Genomic DNA, 21,052 nt, shown 5'->3' on the forward strand with positions numbered 1-21,052 from the left:
GAAGTCCATATAGACAACATCCACCGCTTTACCCTCGTCAACTTTCCTAGTAACTTCTTCAAAAAATTCAGTAAGATTTGTCAAACATGATCTTCCACGCACAAATCCATGTTCACTGTTCGTAATCAGACCCTGTCTATCCAGATACTTATATATACCATCTCTAAGAATACTTTCCATTAATTTACCCACCACTGACGCCAAACTTACAGGCCAATAATTGCTAGGTTTACTCTTAGAACCTTTTTAAACAATGGAACAACAAGAGCAATACGCCAATCCTCTGGCACCATCCCAGTTTCTAATGACATTTGAAATATTTCTGTCAGAGCCCCTGCTATTTCTACACTAACTTCCCTCAAGGTCTTAGGGAATATCCTGTCAGGACCCGGAGACTTATCCACTTTTATATTCCTTAAAAGCCCCAGTACTTCCTCTTCTTTAATCATCATAGCTTTCATAACTTCCCTGCTTGTTTCCCTTACCTTACACAATTCAATATCCTTCTCCTTAGTGAATACTGAACAAAAGAAATTGTTCAAAATCTCCCCCTTCTCTTTTGGCTCCACACATAGCTGTCCACTCTGATTCTCCAAGGGACCAATTTTATCCCTCACTATCCTTTTGCTATTAATACAACTGCCGAAATCCTTCGGATTTATTTTCACCTTACTTGCCAAAGCAACCTCGTATCTTCTTTTAGCTTTTCTAGTTTCTTTCTTAAGATTCTTTTTACATTCTTTATATTCCTCCAGCACCTCATTTACTCCATGCTGCCTATATTTATTGTAGATATCTCTCTTTTTCCGAACCAAGTTTCCAATATCCCTTGAAAACCGTGGCTCTCTCAAACTTTTAACCTTTCCTTTCAACCTAACAGGAACATAAAGATTCTGTACCCTCAAAATTTCACCTTTAAATGACCTCCATTTCGCTATTACACCCTTCCCATAAAACAAATTGTCCCAATCCATTCCTTCTAAATCCTTTCACATCTCCTCAAAGTTAGCCTTTCTCCAATCAAAAATCTCAACCCTGAGTCCAGACCTATCCTCCTCCATAATTATATTGAAACTAATAGCATTGTGATCACTGGACCCGAAGTGTGCCCCAACACATACCTCCGTCACCTGACTTATCTCATTCCCTAACAGGAGATCCAACACTGCTCCTTCTCTAGTCGGTACCTTTATGTATTGTTGCAAAAAACTATCCTGCGCACATTTTACAAACTCCAAACCATCCAGCCCTTTTACAGTATCGACTTCCCAGTCTATGTGTGGAAAATTAAAATCTCCCACAATCACAACCTTGTGCTTACTACAAATATCTGCTATCTCCTTACAAATTTGTTCCTCCAATTCTCACTCCCCATTAGGTGGTCTATAATGCACCCCTATAAGTGTTACTACATCTTTCCCATTCCTCAATTCCACCCAAATAGCCTCCCTAGACGAGCCCTCTAATCTATCCTGCCAGTGTACCGCTGTAATATTTTCTCTGACAAGCAATGCAACACCTCCCTCTCTTATCCCTCCGATTCTATCACACCTGAAGCAACGAAATCCAGGAATATTTAGTTGCCAATCACACCCCTTCTGCAACCATGTTTCACTAATAGCTACCACATCATATTTCCAGGTATCAATCCATGCTCTAAGCTCATCCACCTTTCTTACAATGCTCCTAGCATTAAAATAAATGCATTTAAGAAAATCTCCATCTCTTACTCTCTGTTTATCACTAATGGTGCAAACAATTTTACTATCATCTTTTTCTTCCTTCTCCCCTACATCTGTTCCTACACTCTTGTTCCCCTCCCCCCCTTGTATTTAGCTTAAATTCACTGGAGCCTTTCTAGCAAACCTACCTGCAAGAATATTTGTCCCCCTCCAGTTCGGATGTAAACTGTCCTGCTGGAACAGGTCCCACCTTCCTTGGAAAACTGCCCAATTATCTATAAATCTGAAGTCCTCCCTCCTGCGCCATGTCTTCAGCCTTGAGTTGATCTGCACTATCTTACTATTTCTAAACCCACCCGCACGTGGCACTGGTAGCAATCCTGAGATTGCTATCCTGGAGGTCCTGTCCTTTAACTTGGCGCCTAACTCCTTAAGCTCACCTTTCAGGACCTCCTCACTCTTCCTACCTACGTCATTGGTCCCTACATGGACCACGACATCCGGCTGCTCACCCTCCCTCTTGAGAATACTGAGAACTCGATCCAAGATATCGCAGACCCTGGCACCAGACCATCCGGGATTCTCGATCTCTTCCACAGAACTTCTTATCTGCCCCCCTAACTATCGAATCCCCTATCACTACTGCTCTCCTTCCCTTTTGAGCTGAGGGTCCAGTCTCGGCGCCAGAGATGCAACCACTGCAACTTGTCCCTGGTAGGTCGTCCCCAGCAACAGTATCCAAAACGGTATACTTATTATTGATGGGAACAGCCACAGGGGTGCTCTGCTCATTCTGTCTATTCCCCTTCCCTCTCCTGACAGTCACCCAGCTACCTGCCTCCTGACTTTTCAGGGTGACTATCTCCCTGTAACTCCTGTTTATTTCTGCCTCTGCCTCAGGAAGGATCTGAAGTTCATCCAGCTTCAGTTCCCTTACACGGTTTGTCAGGAGCTGCAGCTGGATGCACCTTTCACAGGTGTAGTCATCAGGGACAATAAGGAAAAAAACTCTTCATTAAGAACAGTAGACAAATAAAGTTCAATTATCTGATTTCCTTCTCAATATCTGATTTCCTTTTGAGGAAATTACCAGTAGGCTAGACAAGGGAGATGCAGTGGATGTTGTATATTTGGATTTTCAGAAGGCCTTTGACAAGGTGCCACACAAGATAAGAGCCCATGGAATTACCGGAAAGTTACATACGTGGATACAGCGTTGGCTGATTGGCAGGGAACAGAAAAAGTGGGAATAAAGGGATCATATTCTGGTTGGCTGCCGGTTACCAGTGGTGTTCCACAGGGGTCTGTGTTGGGGCCGCTTCTTTTTACATTGTACATCAACGATTTGGATTATGGAATAGATGGCTTTGTGGCTAAGTTTGCTGATGATACAAAGATAGGTGGAGGGGCCGGTAGTGCTGAAGAAACGGAGAGTCTGCAGAGAGACTTGGATAGATTGGCAGAATGGGCAGAGAAGTGGCAAATGAAGTACAATGTTGGAAAGTGTATGGCTATGCACTTTGGCAGAAATAATAAATGGGCAGACTATTATTTAAATGGGGAAAGAATTCAAAGTTCGGAGATGCAACGGGACTTGGGAGTCCTCGTACAGGATACCCTTAAGGTTAACCTCCAGGTTGAGTCAGTACTGAAGAAGGCAAATGCAATGTTGGCATTCATTTCTAGAGGAATAGAGTAGAGGAGCAGGGATGCGATGTTGAGGCTCTATAAGGCGCTGGTAAGACCTCACTTGGAGTACTGTAGGCAGTTTTGGTCTCCTCATTTAAGAAAGGATGTGCTGACGTTGGTGAGGGTACAGAGAAGATTCATTAGAATGATTCCGGGAATGAGAGGGTTAACATATGAGGAACGTTTGTCTACTCTTGAACTGTATTCCTTGGAGTTTAGAAGAACGAGGGGAGACCTCATAGAAACATTTCTATGAGGCATGGACAGAGTGGATGTGGCAAAGTTGTTTCCCATGATGGGGGGAGTCTAGTACGAGAGGGCATGATTTAAGGATTGAAGGGCACCCATTCAGAACAGAAATGCGAAGAAATTTTTTAGTCAGAGGGTGGTGAATCTATGGAATTTGTTGCCACGGGCGGCAGTGGAGGCCAAGTCATTAGGTATACTTAAGGCAGAGATTGATAGGTATCTGAGTAGTCAGGGCATCAAAGGTTATGGTGAGAAGGCGGGGGAGTGGGACTAAATGGGAGAATGGATCAGCTCATGATAAAATGGCGGATCAGACTCCATGGGCCGAATGGCCGACTTCTGCTCCTTTGTCTTATGGTCTTATGGTCAATACCTGTTCTAGAATTAGCATATTGTCAAAGAATTATGTATTGAATTTTATTTCAGATATTACTGAAAATCTTGTATAACAACATTTATGCACTTTATTAGGTGCAGGAGTGTAGCTAATGAAGTGGCCAGAGGAGTGGAACTTTGTGTGATGCTCTGCTGCTGCAGCCCATCCACTTCAAAGTTTGTGCATCCAGAGATGCTCTTCTACACACCACTATTGCAATGCATGGTTATTTGAGTTACATAATTGACGCATTTACGATATGCTTTGATGTAGGTGTGACAAATAAAACTCTCTTCAATCTTTAAAATTTAGAAGTTTGAAAGATTAATTTGAACACAGTTTTCAAGTAGGTTAAATTCAGAGAATCTGGGAGAAGAGACTTTCCTGGAGTGAATCTGGGGAAAACCCTTTACAGGAATCCGGAAGAAATGTGGGAAAATCCTGCACAAACCATGGTGATTAATTGTAAATCCAAGGCTGGTCTATCAATGGGTACTGGGAGAGGGAGGCAGTTGGCAGATTCCTGGATTTCTAGAATTGGCCACAGACTGTTCATAGGTTGGAATATACAAAAGCAAAATACTGCAGCTGATGAAAATCTGAAATAAAAGCAAGGAATCTTGGAAGCACCTGGCAGGTCAGACAGAATTAATATTTCCAGTTGATAGGCAAACGCAAAATGTTGGAGGAACTCAATGGGTCAGGCAGAATTAATATTTTTGTTGTAAAGGCACACACTAAAACGCTGGAGGAACTCAGCAGGTTCGGCAGCATCTAAGAAGAGATATGTACTGTCAATGTTTTGGGCTGAGACCCTTCATCAAGGTTGATAAAGATGGGGACAAAAGTTAACATAAGAAGGTGGGAGGAGGGAGAGAAGTGCAAGCTGGCAGGTTATAGGTGAGACCAGGTGAGGGGGCATGGTGGGTGGGTGGGGGAGGGGTGAAGAGAATGATGCAAGAATGTGGGAGTGGATAGGTGGAAGAGGCAAAGTGCTGAATAAGGTATCTGATAGACCGTCGAAGGAGGCAGGAAATCATAGGGAGGTGATGAGCAGGTTGTGAGGGTAGGAGGAGGAGGCCCACAGGAATGAGGGACAACAAAGAGAATTGGTTTCTGCAAGTTAGAGAAATTGATGTTGATGCAGTCAGGTTGAACACTACAAAAACAGAAGATGAGAAGCTGCTCCTCCAACCTGCATCGACCCTTGACTGGAATTTTCTGATGAAAGTTGTAGAGACTGACTCTGGAATGTAGAACTGAAAAAAGAAACTAGGGCTTTGAATAAACTCTTCATGTCTGTGAAATGGGAGATTGTTAGGGAATCTTTGCATATTTCAGATAGTCAAATGTTGACCACGCAGTTTGACCTTGAACATGGTAATTTCTTCATATGAAAATCATCTGATCTGGAGGGTGTGTAATGACTGTTCAGACAGGAATAACAAGGCTACAAATAGCTGTACAGAAGACAGACTATTGCCCATATTATCTCGATCTTCCAGAGAACTCGCTTTAAACCCCTCTGTTCTTTGCCATTTAGCCATATCATATCAAATTGAACAAGACAATGTGGTCTACAAAGTCCAACATGGGGACTGCAACAAATGTTATGTCAGCCAAACCAGGAGAAAACTACCCACGAGGAACCATGAACATCAACTGGCTGTGAAGCAACATGTCCAACTCTCCCTAGTCTCTACCCAAAAAGATCCAGAAGGGCACAAATTCAACTGGACATCAATGAAAGTCATGGTGCAAGTAAAAACGTGACATGCAATACCTAGCAGCATTGTTTTCCTCAACACTTCCGTAAACAGACCCCCTCCCTATGTCACAATTGAGTTTTCGTAGGGACATCCAATCAGCTGATTGATGTATATAAAGGCCAAACATTCAGAGGACACACCATAAATGGACAGCGCACTGATGACACCCCCTCGTCTGGTGAGAAACACTTGAAAATGGAGTGCCAAGATCTGAGAACAACCCAACCCAACCCTATCACACACCTGATGTAGGGTTTCGGCCCTAAACGTTGACTGTTTATTCCACGCTATAGATGCTGCCTGACCTGCTGTGACCATCCAGCATTTTGTGTATGTTGCTCAGCCATTTCATAGGATGTATTTCTTCTAATGGTTTAAGTATTCAGTTGGCTTCTGAGTCATCGTTCTTGTAGACTACGCAAATAAAACCAATGTGCTTGCCCGGTTAGAATGAAGACAGAATGGGAGATCCAGGTTAAGGAAAGGGCAGGTGATGGGAAAGAATATAGATTCCCTTTTTGATCAATCTCATTGTGGAATTTGTGGATAAATTATGGATTGAAAATTGGAATGAACTGGGATGGGATAACAAAAGGGAGGAACCTTCACACATGTTCAATGGAAAACTCAACCAATCAGAAACTCAAGATTTGGTTTTGTGTTCAAATACTTTAGTTGCATTGTAGAATTTATCTACCCAGTTAGAAGCAAGATTAGTGAAAAGTGGGTGCCAAATTATCCCAGTAATTATATAAAACAGTACAGCAGAGGAACAGGCCATTTGGCCCATGACATCTATCAAAGTTTAAAGTAAATTTATTATCAAAGTACATACAGGTTTCCCCCGCCATCCGAAGGGACAGCGTTCCTATGAAACGGTTCGTAAGCCGGAATGTCGTAAAGCGAAGAAGCAATTACCATTTATTTATATGGGAAAAGTTTGTGAGCGTTCGCAGACCCAAAAATAACCTACCAAATAACACAAAATCTAAAATAACAGTAACATATAGTAAAAGCAGGAATGATATGATAAATACACAACCTATATAAATTAGAAATACTTTTCTACAACGATTGCCAGAACTGTTCTCCGTAGTGAAAATCTCACGCAAGCACTCTTGGCAAAAACACGGTGCAAGCGCTCTCAGCAGAAAATCTCACGCAAGCGCTGTTGGCAAAACACGCTCTCCAGTAACCTTTAGGCTATGAAGCTGCCAAACCATACTAAGCAACACGTAAAAATACACAGCCGATATAAAGTAGAAATAATGTATGTACAGTGTAGTATCACCTACCGGAATTGGGACAGCACCGAGCATACTGATGACAGTGTGTTAGGCTGAATCGTCGCAGGTTGGGGTGGAGCAGTGGCCCCTACCCTCCAGGCAGCGACCCGATCCCAATCTGCGAAGCATGCAGGGGTACAGCGGTAGCTGGGACACATCCAGCACATCTTTAAGAAAAAAGCCAAAATAAACAAGCTAATTAATTAGGTGCCGCCCGGCATGTAATTGTTGGCCCAGATCAGAGGTGACGCAATCAGCAATCGCCTCTGATCTGGGCCGACATTTACATGCCGGGCGGCACCTAATTAATTAGCATGTTTATTTCGCCTTTTCCTTAAAGATGTGCTGTGTGCCTCCCGGCTACCGCTGCATTCTCCACGAATCGGTATCTGTCCGGGGCCCGGGAGTCGGGGTGGTGGGACACTGGGGTGTCATCTCATCGATCAGGGCAGACAAGTCATCTTCTTCTATGTCTGCCTGCCTCGATGTTGAAGGTTGAGGTTCATCGTCTGCTATGGCTGATGTGGAAGGCTTGAAAAACAACAGTACGCTTGACTGCTTAGCCTCGCGCATTTTTCTATCATACAGTTCTTTGTAAACCATCTTGCAAATATGCCCTAACCCAACTTAGCCTTTCAAAATTAAAGTCGTACTTTATCATTGCAGCGAAAATCTCACGCAGTTGCTTCATGTTCAGTTCCTGGACGACTTCACCTTTGGTCCATTTGCTACTGTATTTGGTTTCCATTGGTATCCTTTCCTCTTCCAATTGCATCAGCTCTTCATCTATCAGTTCTTGGTCATGGGATGCCAAAAGCTCTTCAACATGATCTTCGTCAACTTCCACGAGCCAAACTCACTTTGTCCTTACTTCATTCACCACAATCGAAACGCTTAATTATGTCTAGTTTTACACTAAGTGCAACACCCTTACGAGCTCTTTTAGGCTTTTCCGATACCTTAGAACTCATCTTGCTAACGGATGCTCACAGGCACGTGTTTAAGCAATGCTGGCGGGAATGCCATTCCAAATCCGGGGGAGAGCAGCTGCTCGGGGCGCGCGCTGCCTTTTATCACGTGCTGATTTTTTTTTCGTGCGCTGCTTTTTTTCCTAACAGTGAGGTTTCGTAATGCGGACATTCGAAAAGCAGGGGACACCTGTACTGTGTGTCACCATTTACTGAGATTCATCTTCTTGCAGACATTCACAGTAGAACAAAGAAATACAATAAAATCAATGAAAAACTACACACAGACTAACAAGCAACCAGTGTGCAAAAGACAAACTGTGCAAAAATCAAATACTGAGAACAACTGTGCCAACCACAATGTCATAAGCTAATTGTATCTGCCTGCACATGGTCTAGATATCGCTCCAACTCTGCCTGTCTAACTGCCTCTCAATGTTTAGGTGAGAAACCCTTCTTCTGTACAACGGCCTAAATTTGTTTTTCCATATGCACGGTTTACAATTCGATCAGCTTGACCGCACAAGCACAGCATACACCAGATCCTAGCCATCGTGGTCGGAAGTAACGTAACAGAGGTGTTGACAGAGCAAATTAATAGCATATGGTTTAAACCAATAATGTGTATTTGATTTAAAATGAAAGTTCAAAGTTAATTTATTATCAAAGTACATACATATCATCAAATAAAACTGAGATTCGTTTTCTTGCGGGCATTCATATTAAATATAAGAAATTCAGTAGAATCAATGAAAGACCGCATCCAACAAGACAAACAACCGGAGTGCAAAAAACAACACTGTCCAAATACAAAAAATAATAATAAATAAATAAGCAATTAGTATTGAGAACGAGGTTGGGAGGGACAACTGGGGTCATGGGTTAAGGGTGAAAGGTGAAAATGTTAAGGGGAAATTTCTCCACATAGACAGACAGTCACGAGAGTGTGGAATGAGCTGCCAGCGCAAGCATTGCAAGCTTGACTTCTACATTTAAGAGAAGCTTGGATAGGTACATGGATAGCAGGGGTATGGAGGGCTACGGTCCGGATGCAGGTCGATGGGACCAGGCAGCTTAAACGGCTCAGCATAGACTAAGTGGGCTGAAGGGCCTGTTCTGTGCTGTACTTTTCTATGACTATGCGATGAAGAGCCCTTGAAAGTGAGTCCATAGGTTGTGGGAACATTTCAGTGATGAAGCAAGAGAAGTTATCCCCACTGAAGAGCTTGACGGTTAAGAGGTAATAACTGTTCCTGAATGTGAGGCTCCTGTACTTCCTGCCTGATGGGAGCAGCAAGAAGAAAGCATGACCTGGGTGGTGGTCCCTGATGATGGGTGCTTGCTTTCCTGAGACAGCACTCTACGTAGATGTGAATCTATGGAATTCATTGCCACAGATGGCTGAGGAAATCAAGTCATTGGGTGTGTTTAAAGCAGAGATTGATGGATTCCTGATTAGTCTGGAAGTCAAAAACTATGGAGAGAAAGCAGGAGAATGAGGTTGAGAGGGATAATAAATCAGCCATGATAGAATGGCAGGACAGGCTCGATGAGCCAAATGACCTAATTCTGCTCCTAGGTCTGATGGTTTTCACTGTGGGAACCCAGGTTAGAAGTTAGAAAGAGGGACCAGGTTTCAGTCAAGAGAAAGAAACAGAAACCAGCCCTCAAATGTGTAGATGAACCAGCACAACATGAATGCAAGCTGCAGCCCTAAGGAAGCCGATATCTAAAAGACTTGCAGATCAAAATAACTTCTGCTTTTTTTTAAGGTCAGTTTTGAGTGTTTTTTTTCTGTTTGTGGTTTTCTATATAAAAACACAGGAAATCTAAAAGGAAAGCAGGTGGCACAAAAGGCCAAGTGAATGATCTGTGGGCATTCAGGTGACTGAGAAAATTACTTTGCAACACAAGCTAGAAATTTTAGAGTCAGAGCACACAGCAAGGAAAAGGGCCCTTTGGCCCAATCTAGCTAGTTGTCCCATCCTACCTAGTCCCATTTGGCCACGTCAGGCCCATACACTTCGAAATGTTTACCAAGCACCTGTCCAACAGTCTTATAAAACCTGCTTCAACTATTTCCTCTACAGCTCATCCAAGATGTACATCACGCTTTAGGGTCACAGAGAAGCACAGCACAGAAACAGGCCCTTCAGCCCATCTAATCCATGCCAAAGCTATTTAAACTGTCCTCGTCTGTCCAATCTCTCTCTAGAAATGTCCCTAAGTCGTGTGTTTTCGAGCAGAATCGAAGAGTCTGGGGATTTGTGAAAGCTTGCTTCAAGGACCGTGTTTATGAAGGAACATGGAAGGAATTTTGAGAAAAAGAATCAGGTTTATTATCTCTGACATATGTTGTAGAATTTGTTGTTCTGCAGCAGCATTACAGCTCAATACATAAAATATACTGTTATTACAGGTAATACCAGTTGTTGAGGTAGTTCCACTCAACAACAGGTATACCGCTTTGGATATTATTGGGGGAAAGGGGGGTTGACAACCTAGCAGAGGAAACTCTGGCACTGAGTCTGGCTCTGTGGCTCAGAAGGGAAGGGTGGGGGGGGGGGGGGAGAAGAAGATTAGTGTGGAGATTGGGAAGAAAAATGTTGTCAAGCCTACATACATCAGGAATAAAAAGGGTGAGCATGGTGGGAGTAATGTTCTGAGCTACGTACATGTAGGAAAGGCGGATGAGCTTAGGGCATGGATCAACATGTGAAATTATGACACTGAGGTCATTAGTGAGACTTGGTTGCAGGAGGGGCAGGACTGGCAGCTCAGTGTCCTAGGGTTTTAGATGTGATAGAGTAGGAGGGATTAAAAGGGCAGGGGAGACATTACCTGTTAGGAAAATGTCAAAGTAGTGCTCAGTCAGGACAGACTGGACAGCTTCTCTAGAGAGGCTTTATGGGAGGAACTGAAGAATAAGAAAGGTATGACCACATTAATGGGGCTGTATTATAAACCACCCAACAGTCCGTGGGATTAAGAGGAACAAATGTGTAGAGATCGCAGGCTGTTGCAAGGAACACAAGGGTGTGATAGTAGGTGATTTTAACTTTATAATGTATTGTCTGGAACTCTAATACTGTAAAAGGGCGAGATGGGAAAGAATTTGTCAAATGTGTTCAGGAAGGTTTCCTTAGTTAGAAGACCTAGAGAGAGTGTGATACTAATCTCAGTTTAGGGAATAAGACAGGGCAGATGACAAAAGTTTATGTAGGGGAACACTTTTCATATCGTCATAGAAACTACAGGACAGAAACAGGCCCTTGGGCCCATCCAGTCCGTGCCAAACCATTTAAACTAACTAATCCCATCATCCTGCACTCAGACAATAGCCCTCCACACTCCTCACTACCCATGTACCTATCCAAACTTCTCTTAAATGTTGACATTGAATTTTCATCCATCACCTGAGCTGGCAGCTCGTTCCACACTTTGGAAAAGGGTAGGTCTGGTTCTTGGGTTGAGATTCTAAGTTAAAGAAAGGCCATTTTTAGTGGTATCAGAAAGGATCTGGCAAGTGTGCATTGGGACAGGCTGCTTTCTGACAAAGGTGCACTTGGTAAGTGGGAGGCCTTCAGAAGTGAAATTTTGGGAGTACCAAGTTTGTACGTTCCTGTCAGAATAAAAGGCAAGGATAATAGATGTAGAGAACACAGCAGCATAGTGGTTAGCAGATCACTTTACAGTACCAACAAGCCAGGTTCAATTCCCACCACTGCCTGTAAGGAGTTTGTATGTTCTCCACTTGACCATGTGAGTTTCTTCCAGGTGCTCCAGTTTCCTCCCACAGTTGAATGATGTACCAATTCGTAGGTTAATTGGTCATTGTAAATTGTTCTGTGATTAAACTAGGATTAAATTAGAGGATTATTGGGTGGCGCAATAAATAAATATATAGGCCTTAGTTTGAGAGATATTGAGGTCCTGGATAAGAGAAAAAAAGGAGATACATAGCAGGCACAGGCAAGTTGGAACACACAAGGTATTTGAGTACAAGAAATGCAAGAGATCACTTAAGAAGGAAATTAGGAGGGCTAAAAGGCATAAGCTTGCACTAGCAGACAAGGCGAAGGGGAATCTGAAGAGATTCTAGAAATATATTAAGAGCAAATAGCAAAGGTCAAATTTGGTCCTCTGAAAGATAAGAGTGATAATCTATTCACGGAGTGGAAAGAGATAGGGGAGATCTTAAATGGATTTTTTACATCTGTATTTACTCAGGAAATGGACACAGAATCTGCAGAAGTGAGGCAAAGCAGCATTGAGGTAATAGACCCTATACAGATTACAGAGAAGGTCTTGTTTGCTGTGTTGAGACAAATTAGGGTGCATAAATCCCCAGGGCTCAACAAGGTGTTCCCTCGGACCCTGTGGGAAGCAAGTACAGAACTGGCAAGGGCCCTAGCAGAGATATTTAAAACATCATTAGCGACAGGTGAGGTAGCTAATGGTGTTCTGTTGTTTGAGAAAAGCTCTAAGAATAAGACAGGAAATTATACGCCCGTGAGCCTGACATCAGCAGTGATAAAGTTATTCTAAGGGACCAGATATATAAGCATTTGGTTAGACAGGGACTGATTAGGGATAGTCAACATGGCTTTGTGTCTGGTAGGCCATTTCTAACCAATTTTATTGAGTTTTCTTTTTGAGGAAGTTACCTGGTATGTTGATGAAGGCAAGGCAGTGGATGTTGTCTACATGGATTTTAGCATGGCCTTTGGCAAGAACCCACATGGGAGGTTGGTTAAGAAGGTTCAGTTCCTTGGCACTCAAGATGAGGTAGTAAATTGGATTAGACATTGGCTTCATGGAAGAGGACAGAGAGTGGTTGTAGATGGTTACCTCTCTGAAAGGAGGCCTGTGATTAAAGGATGGTGAGAGTGTGGAACAAGCTACTAGCGCAAGTGGTGGGTGTGGGTTCTATTTCAATATTTAAGAGAAATTAGGACAGGTACATGGATGGGAGGGGAATTGAGGACAATGGTCTGGGTGCAGGTTGATGGGACCAGACAGATTAATGATTTGGCACGGACAGAATAAGCTTTTAACTTGTAGCTTGCATTTAGCTATGCAGATAAGAGGGACATTGCAGCTTCACAGGTTGGAGTTGTGATTGACTAGAATTCACTAGAATTTTATTTTCTTTTAATTTTGAGATACAGTGATGAACAGGCCCTTCCAACCCAATGAGCCGTGCTGCCCAGCAACACGCCTATTTAACCCTAGACTAATCACAGAACAATTTACAATGACCTATTAACCTACTAACTAGTACATCTTTGGATTGTGGGAGGAAACCAGAGCACCAGGAGGAAACCCATATGTACGAGGGAAGAACGTACAAACTTTCTGACAGAAGATGCTGGAATTGAACTCCAACACCCCAAGATGTAATATTGTTGCACTACCATGGCACCTCAAACACAAGTACATCTCGAGTTTTGAAATGGTGTTGAGGGGAGTGAGCACAATCAAAAGACAAAACTTGCACTAGATCAGGGCCTCAGTCCTAAACATCATTGTTTACTCCCCCTCCCCCCAAACCCACAGATGCTACTCAACCCAGAGTCCCACCAGCAGATTGTGCGTTGCCTCGGATTCCAGCACCTGCACTCTCATGTCTCCATGACAACTTTAGGTGCAACATTCATGGACCTCCACCATTTTAAGCATTCCAATATTTTAAAAAGATACCATGGAGTGCTTTTAAATCCAAAGTAAATGGCTTTACAAGATTTGGGGGTAACACTATCATTTAGGAGACACAAGAGATGTCAGTCACTGAAATCTGAAGCGATACATATCAAATAGTTAGATTAAATAAGTAATGCAAAAATAAAAACTTCAAAAAAGTAGTGAAGTAGTGTTGATGGGCTCAATGTCCATTCAGAAACCAGATGACAAAGGGAAAGAAGCTACTCCTGAAACACTGAGTGTGTGTTTTCAGCGTCCTGTACCTCCTCCCTGATGGTAGCAATGAGAAGAGTGCATGTCCTCATCTCATCTGGATGAGAGACATCAAGTGCCCATTTATTTCCATAGATGCTGCCTGACACTCTCAGCTCCTCCAGAGCTTTGTGAGCTACCAATAAAGAAACATTTTTAGAAAAGGAGCCAATACATTTAGCAATGAAACATACTCCTGCTCAGACATCCTCACTGCCAAAATAATCTCAGGTTATTTTAGATCCTTCTTGGTAAGATAACACAACTGGAACTACTGAAGAATACTTAATGCAATGTCCACATCAGTTTAGAGCAGGGGTTCTCAGCCTGAAGTCCATGGACCCCTTGGTATTGGTCCATGGCATAAAAAGGTTGGGAACCCCTGGTTTAGTGCAATCATCATAGAGTCATAGAGCAATACAGCACAGATACAGGCCCTTCAGTCCAACCAGTACATGCCCACCTAGAAAGTCCCAATTTCCTGGGTTTGTCCCGTATGCCTCCAGTCCCACCCCTCCATGTACCTATCCAAGTGCTTCGTCATTGACACTATAGTACTTACCTCAGCCACTTCCCCTGGCAGCTTATGCCATATATTCACCACCCTGTGTCAGGTCCCATTTAAATCTCAGCCTACACCTGTGCTTCCCTGGCTTTAGACTCCCCTGCCCTGGAAAACAGACTGTTACTGTCCACCTTATTATCCACACATACCATAATTGTTAAAGCTTATATAACATAACAGAGTCAGAGCTACACAGTGCAGAAACAGGCCCTTCAGCCCAACTCATCCATCCTGATCACAGCATCCCCTCTGCTAGTCCCAGTGCCTGCATTCACCCCATAACCCTCCGAGCACCTATCCAACTACAACTGTACCCGTCTCAACCACTTCCTCTGGCAGCTCATTACAGGGACTCAGCACTCTCTGGGTAAAGAAGTCACCTCTCAAGTCTCTCATAAATCTCTTCACTCTTAGCTTATATCCATGCCTTGTAGCTTTGGACCCAAGGGAAAAGAATATGACCACCCAACTTATCCATACCCCTCATGATTTTATAAACTCTATGAGATCACCTCTTATTCTTCCAGACTCCTAGGAATAAAGATCCAAAATGACCAACCTCTCCCTGTAACTCAGACTCTCTGAACCAGACAGCATCCTCTCCTATAACAGGGTGATGGATACTGTACACAATACTCACCAACCATTTATAAATCTGCAACATCTATATATATGTTCCAACTCCTGAACTCAACACCCTGACTGAAGGCCAGCATGCCAAATGCCACCTTCACCACCCTGTCTGCTTGTGTAGGTTGTATACTGTAATTATTTCTGATATTAAATTGAACCAATGACTTGACATTCACAGCTCACACTTAGAACATATCAGTACAGCACAAGAACCGGCCTTTCAGCCCACAATAATACATATCTCTCCATTCCTGCATATTCATGCATTCGCCTAATCACTCCTTAAGTTCCTTTGTCATATCTGCCTCCACTACCACCATCCCTGTCAGTTCATTCCAGGCATCCACCACTCGGGGGAAAAAAAAGTTGCCCTATACATCTCCTTTGAAGTAACACTTTAGCGCACGACCAGGACTTGTGATACGTACCAGCTGCTCATAAGACCATCCACCACCTTCTCCCATGGCTTCACACAACCCTGATTTTTTTTGGGGGGGGGGGGTAGTGCTCAGCAGGTGCTACACCTTGCCCAAGAGTGACCTGTAGACTCGCGGAGGGAAGAAGCACCTTACACCTCCTTTGGTGGAGACACATTTCCACTCTGCCGCCCAAATGAATAAAAGTCCCAATTCTGACCCTGGGGCACTCCATTAGTCACAGACTTCCAGTCGGAAAATTAATCTTCAATCAGAGGACACTGAACAGCGTAACACAATACAGCCCACAAAGTTGTGCTGATTTTTTTTTTAACCTAAAAAATGATCTAATGCTTCCTTCTCGCATAGTCCTCCATTTTTCCTTCATCCATGTGCCTCAGTCTCTTCCCTCAGGCTGAGAGATGAATACCCTGCCACCACCAAGGTCTTGTCACTAAAACAGCAAGCTGTTTACTGTTCTCATGTGCTGCATTTTACTACAGTATAATATTGGTTCATGTGCTGTGTGGGTGCACCAAGGTCTGAAAGAACATTGCTTTGGTTGTAAAAACGTACAGTCAAGGGATAAACTTAAACTCAAATGTCCCGAATGTATCTGCCTCTACCACCTTGACGGTGTGTTTTCAAGCACCTGGAGAGACTGGAAATCAGAGGCCCAATGTCTGAGAGTCTGGAGCTGGGACTAGAGGCATATCCAGGGTTTAGAGGCCTCTGTGTGTAAGTGGATGAGAGAGGGAATGGGGAGTGGGGTAAGGGGCTTGTGGCTGTTGTTTTGTTTCGTCGTTGTTGCTTGTGCTGTTCTGCTGAACTGTGGGCCTGCTATATTGGTGTCAAAATGTGTACTGACTCTTGCAAGCTGCCCCCAGCACATCCTTGGGTGATAAGAGTCATAGAACACCACAGCACAGAAGCAGGCCCTTCACCCCATCTAGTCCATGCTGAACTATTCATCTGACTCGTTCCATTGACCTGCATCCGGACCATAGCCCTCCCATCCATTTGCCCGTCCAAACTTCTCTTAATGTTTTACTCAAACGCACATCCACCACTTGCTCTGGCAATTCGTTCTACACTCTCACCTCCTTCTGAGTGAAGAATTCCTCCCTCAGGTTCCCCTTAAACATTTCACCTTTCACCCTTAACCCGTGACCTCTAGTTCTAGTCTCACCCAACCGATTGTGCTGGTTAACGCATATCATGCATTTAGTTATAGAGCGTGGAACAGGCCCTTCTGGCCTTCCGAGCCGCACCACCAAGAAAACCCACCTATCTAATGCTAGTCTAATCACAGGACAATTTACAATGACCAAATGACCTACTAACCCGAGCATCTTTGGATTGTGGGAGAAAACTGGAGCACCCAGAGGAAACCCACACAGTTCACAGGGAGAAGGTACAAACGCCTTGCAGGCAGTGGCAGGAATTGAACTCCATACTCCAGAACAGTAATAGAGTCACACCAACATATACACTATCGTGGTATGTTTCAATGCATATGTGATAAATCTGAATCAGATCTGCATAATGATATAAACTCCATTAAAGCTCTCACCCAGACTAATTATTAACTTTTACAACCTATCAACCTGAACATCAGTTCCAATCATCAGTGCAAAGCTTTTGTGACGCTTCTCAGGGTCACTTGACTGCTAACCCAGTCCACATGTAACACTATTGTTACATCAAGAACAATAGTGGGGAGGGGGGAAAGGAAGGACAAATCCGGGAGAAACAAAAGAGTGCACAAATCCCAGTAAGCTTAACAGCTACAAACAGAAATCCGGATAACAACATACTTTGACCTGTGGAGTGGGGGAGTTGACAGACGCGCCATCTCTTCCATGAAACTTGGTAAAAAAAAACACTGCTAGGACTTGGCAGATCAGTTTGAGTGTATTCTCTGACTAAGCAGCAGCAGACTGTGGACAGTGGAACAAGGCCAACACCCAGCCAAAGTAGATTCAGAGATAAAAGGTGACTTTTCAAAACGCACCAAGGGCCAAAGATAAAACAACTTACCTGCTGGAATTCTGAAATAATAATTTAACCTTTTTAAAACTTTGAACCTTTGCAGTAAACATTATTCTTCCTTAAAATTTCAAGATTTTGGACGGCAGAGTAGAAATACATCTCTACCAAAGGAGGTGTACAGCACACCTTCCCTCCACTAGCTGGCAGGTCACCTCACCCTCGGGCAAGCTGTAGCAACTGTTTAGCCCCTAAATCAGGGTCATGTGAAGCCATGGGAGCAGTGGATGGTCGTATGAGCGGCTGGTACATACCACAAGTCCTGGCTATGCGACCACTGACGACAGACAATCTCTGAAGAGCATTGATAATGGCTGGGCTCACCTGTCATGTAAAGACACTGCCCAGAAGAAGGCAATGGCAACCACTTCTGCAGAAAAATTGTCAAGAACAATCATGGTCATGGAAAGACCATGATCGCCCACGTCTTATGACATAACAAACGAAAATTTTAAGATTGTTTAATGTAATTTCCAACACACAAGTGTAGAGAACAAAATAATTGTTACTGCAGATCCAATGCAGCACAAAAAACAATTAAAGAACACAATAATAAAAAAACATATTAAATATAAATACATAAAATAGCTTATATACATTGATTGTACGCCCATAAAGTGGCACTAGGCATAGGAACGTCTATCTATAGTGTGACTCTGACAGGAAATGATTAAAGCAGTGGTGGTGGGGAGCGTGGAAAGGTGGATTACTGCTTGCGGAAGTGACAATTTTTGAATCTGGTGGTCCTGGCCTGGATGCCTCATCGCCTCCTCCCTGATGGAAGTGGGACAAGCAGTCCATGAGCAGGGTGGGTGGGATCCTTCATGATATTACTGATCCTTTACTGGCACCTTTCAATATACATGTCCTTGATGGCTGGTAAAACCAGCTAATGGGCTGGGGGGGATGGGGTGGGGGGTGAACAGGGGAAGGTGAGGGAGGGAAGAAGGGTTTAGGGGATTGAGGTGAGGGAGGAGGAAAGGAAGAAGGGCAGGAGGGGAGGGAATGAAGGGGAGAGGGAGGAGGGAGGGTGGAGGATCTGGGGTGGGGAAGGAAAGGGCATGTGGTGCGTGGGTGGGAAACAAAGAGGGGAGAACCGATCCAGGGTTGGGGCTGAATGGAGGAAAGAAGAGTAGGAGGGGGCATGGATCTACGGGAGATTGAGGACAGGTATGGAATGAGGACGGGGAAATAACTGTCTGGGGCGGAGAGGAATAGTTGGGTCTACAGGTGAAGGTGGGTGGGAGAGATACCTTTCTGGGGCGGATGGGAATATTTGGGTCTAGAGGTGAATGTGGGTGGGGGTGACGAGATCACAAGTGTCAGTGATAGTGAGACAACCGCGATCTGGGAGGTGGGTAAAGACAGACAGAAGGTGAGTGAGTCTGGCTATAGGAAGCAGACCCCAGGCCCCTGAGGTGGTGGTAGTTAACAGAAGCGGCCTCGGGCGGCTGTGAGGTACTTATCGGCACCTGGACCGGGGTTTCAAGCCGCAAGGTGAGGCTCAGGGGCGGGGACCACTCTCCCACCTCGACCCAACCCGAGATCTCTGCCCCCAACCCACAGGCCCTGGTCCCGGCCGTCTTCCCCCTCACTCTCCGGGGCTAAACCGAAGGGGGCGGGGGTGAACAGGCCAGCGGCACCATTCCGGCAACCCTCGGGCCTCAGACGCTCCCTTCCCGTCCCGGGAATCGCCGCCTCCCCGCTCCCTCACACACTCACCATCCATCCGCCGTTTCTCCGCGGCGCGTCGGCCAAAAACAAATGGTCATGACGTCACGGCTGCTCTTAAAGGGGCGGTGTTAAAGGGCGAGTGCGGCGGCCCGTGCCCGGCCTTCGCATAGGGCACAGGCCGATCCCAGAGCGCAAAGGTTGACTCCGGCATCGCCTCTGACCATGGACCCGTGGTGGGGCAGGCATAAACGTATAGCGGAGAGCTGCAATATATTTGGGAGTGTGTGTGGATACATCTGAGGATGTGGGGTATATCGGGAGAAATGGGGTATAGTTGAGGGGATGTGGGGTATATCTGAGCATGTGAGGGTAAAACTGAGAGGGATGTGAGTTATATATGAGGGTGTGGGGATATTTCTGAGTTCTCTCTGCTCCTTCCTACCTCTTTCTTTGATACAGCTTCTATTCTCCCAAATTAATACCTCTTCAGTTAGCTTGGTGTCAAATTTTGATCAATTATTTGTGGCATCTTTGGAAGATGAAGGCAAAAATGACTTTGGCCAAGGATTCTTGGAAAGGTGACAGGATCATGGGATACAACACATTGAAGTTCTTCCTTCCTCCCAATGAAAAAAAGATAAGTTTATTTACACAGGCAGTACAATTGTTGAGAGCAATGTTTACAGTTATACCAATGAAAGAAACCAAGGAGAATTCAATAGACTGAAGTGAGAACACAGCTAATAATGATGGTGGACTCTTGACTTCTGAGTCAAACTCCTTGTGGTCCTTGCATCCTACTGTCTGCCTGTCACTGCAACACTGTAATCTGCATACTGTTATTGCTTTCTCTTGGAACTTGCCCTCTTCTCATTGCTACCATCAGAGAGGAGATACAGAACCCTGAAGACCCATACTGAACATTTTAGGAACAGCTTCTTCCTTTCTACCATCAGGTTTCATAATGGTCCACCTCACCTTTTGTAACTTAATAGTAATTTTTTTATGTATTGCACTGTACGGATGCTGCAAAATAACAAATTTAGATCAGATTAGATTAGATTATGAGGACACGCAGTCCTCTTTTATTGTCATTTAGTAATGCATGCATTAAGAAATGATACAATGTTTTTCCACAATGATATCACAGAAACACATGACAAACCGACTTAAAAACTGACAAAAAACACATAATTATAACAACACACATCAAAGTTGCTGGTGAACGCAGCAGGCCAGGCAGCATCTCTAGGAAGAGGTGCAGTCGACGTTTCAGGCCGAGACCCTTCGTCAGGACTAACTGAAGGAAGAGTGAGTAAGGGATTTGAAAGTTGGAGGGGGAGGGGGAGATCCAAAATGATAGGAGAAGACAGGAGGGGGAGGGATAGAGCCAAGAGCTGGACAGGTGATAGGCAAAAGGGGATACGAGAGGATCATGGGACAGGAGGTCCGGGAAGAAAGACAGGGGAGGGGGCCTAGAGGATGGGCAAGAGGTATATTCACAGGGACAGAGGGAGAAAAAGGAGAGTGAGAGAAAGAATGTGTGCATAAAAATAGTAACAGATGGGGTACGAGGGGGAGGTGGAGCCTTAGAGAAGTTAGAGAAGTCGATGTTCATGCCATCAGGTTGGAGGCTACCCAGACGGAGTATAAGGTGTTGTTCCTCCAACCTGAGTGTGGCTTCATCTTTACAGTAGAGGAGGCCGTGGATAGACATGTCAGAATGGGAATGGGATGTGGA

General features: G+C 44.3%; 1 protein-coding gene across 1 annotated transcript in view; it reads right to left on the reverse strand.

Moving 5' to 3' along the window:
- Positions 1–19,418, reverse strand: part of tmem243b (transmembrane protein 243, mitochondrial b) — a 44,044-nt gene extending 24,626 nt beyond the window's left edge. Inside the window, exon 1 of the mRNA XM_072241749.1 lies at positions 19,360–19,418. The gene's annotated coding sequence lies outside the window, so the exon portion shown is untranslated. The remainder of the gene's footprint in view (positions 1–19,359) is intronic.
- Between the last annotated feature and the right edge of the window lie 1,634 nt (positions 19,419–21,052).

This window comes from Mobula birostris, chromosome 23, assembly GCF_030028105.1.
Source record: "Mobula birostris isolate sMobBir1 chromosome 23, sMobBir1.hap1, whole genome shotgun sequence".
Lineage (NCBI taxonomy): Eukaryota > Metazoa > Chordata > Chondrichthyes > Myliobatiformes > Myliobatidae > Mobula > Mobula birostris.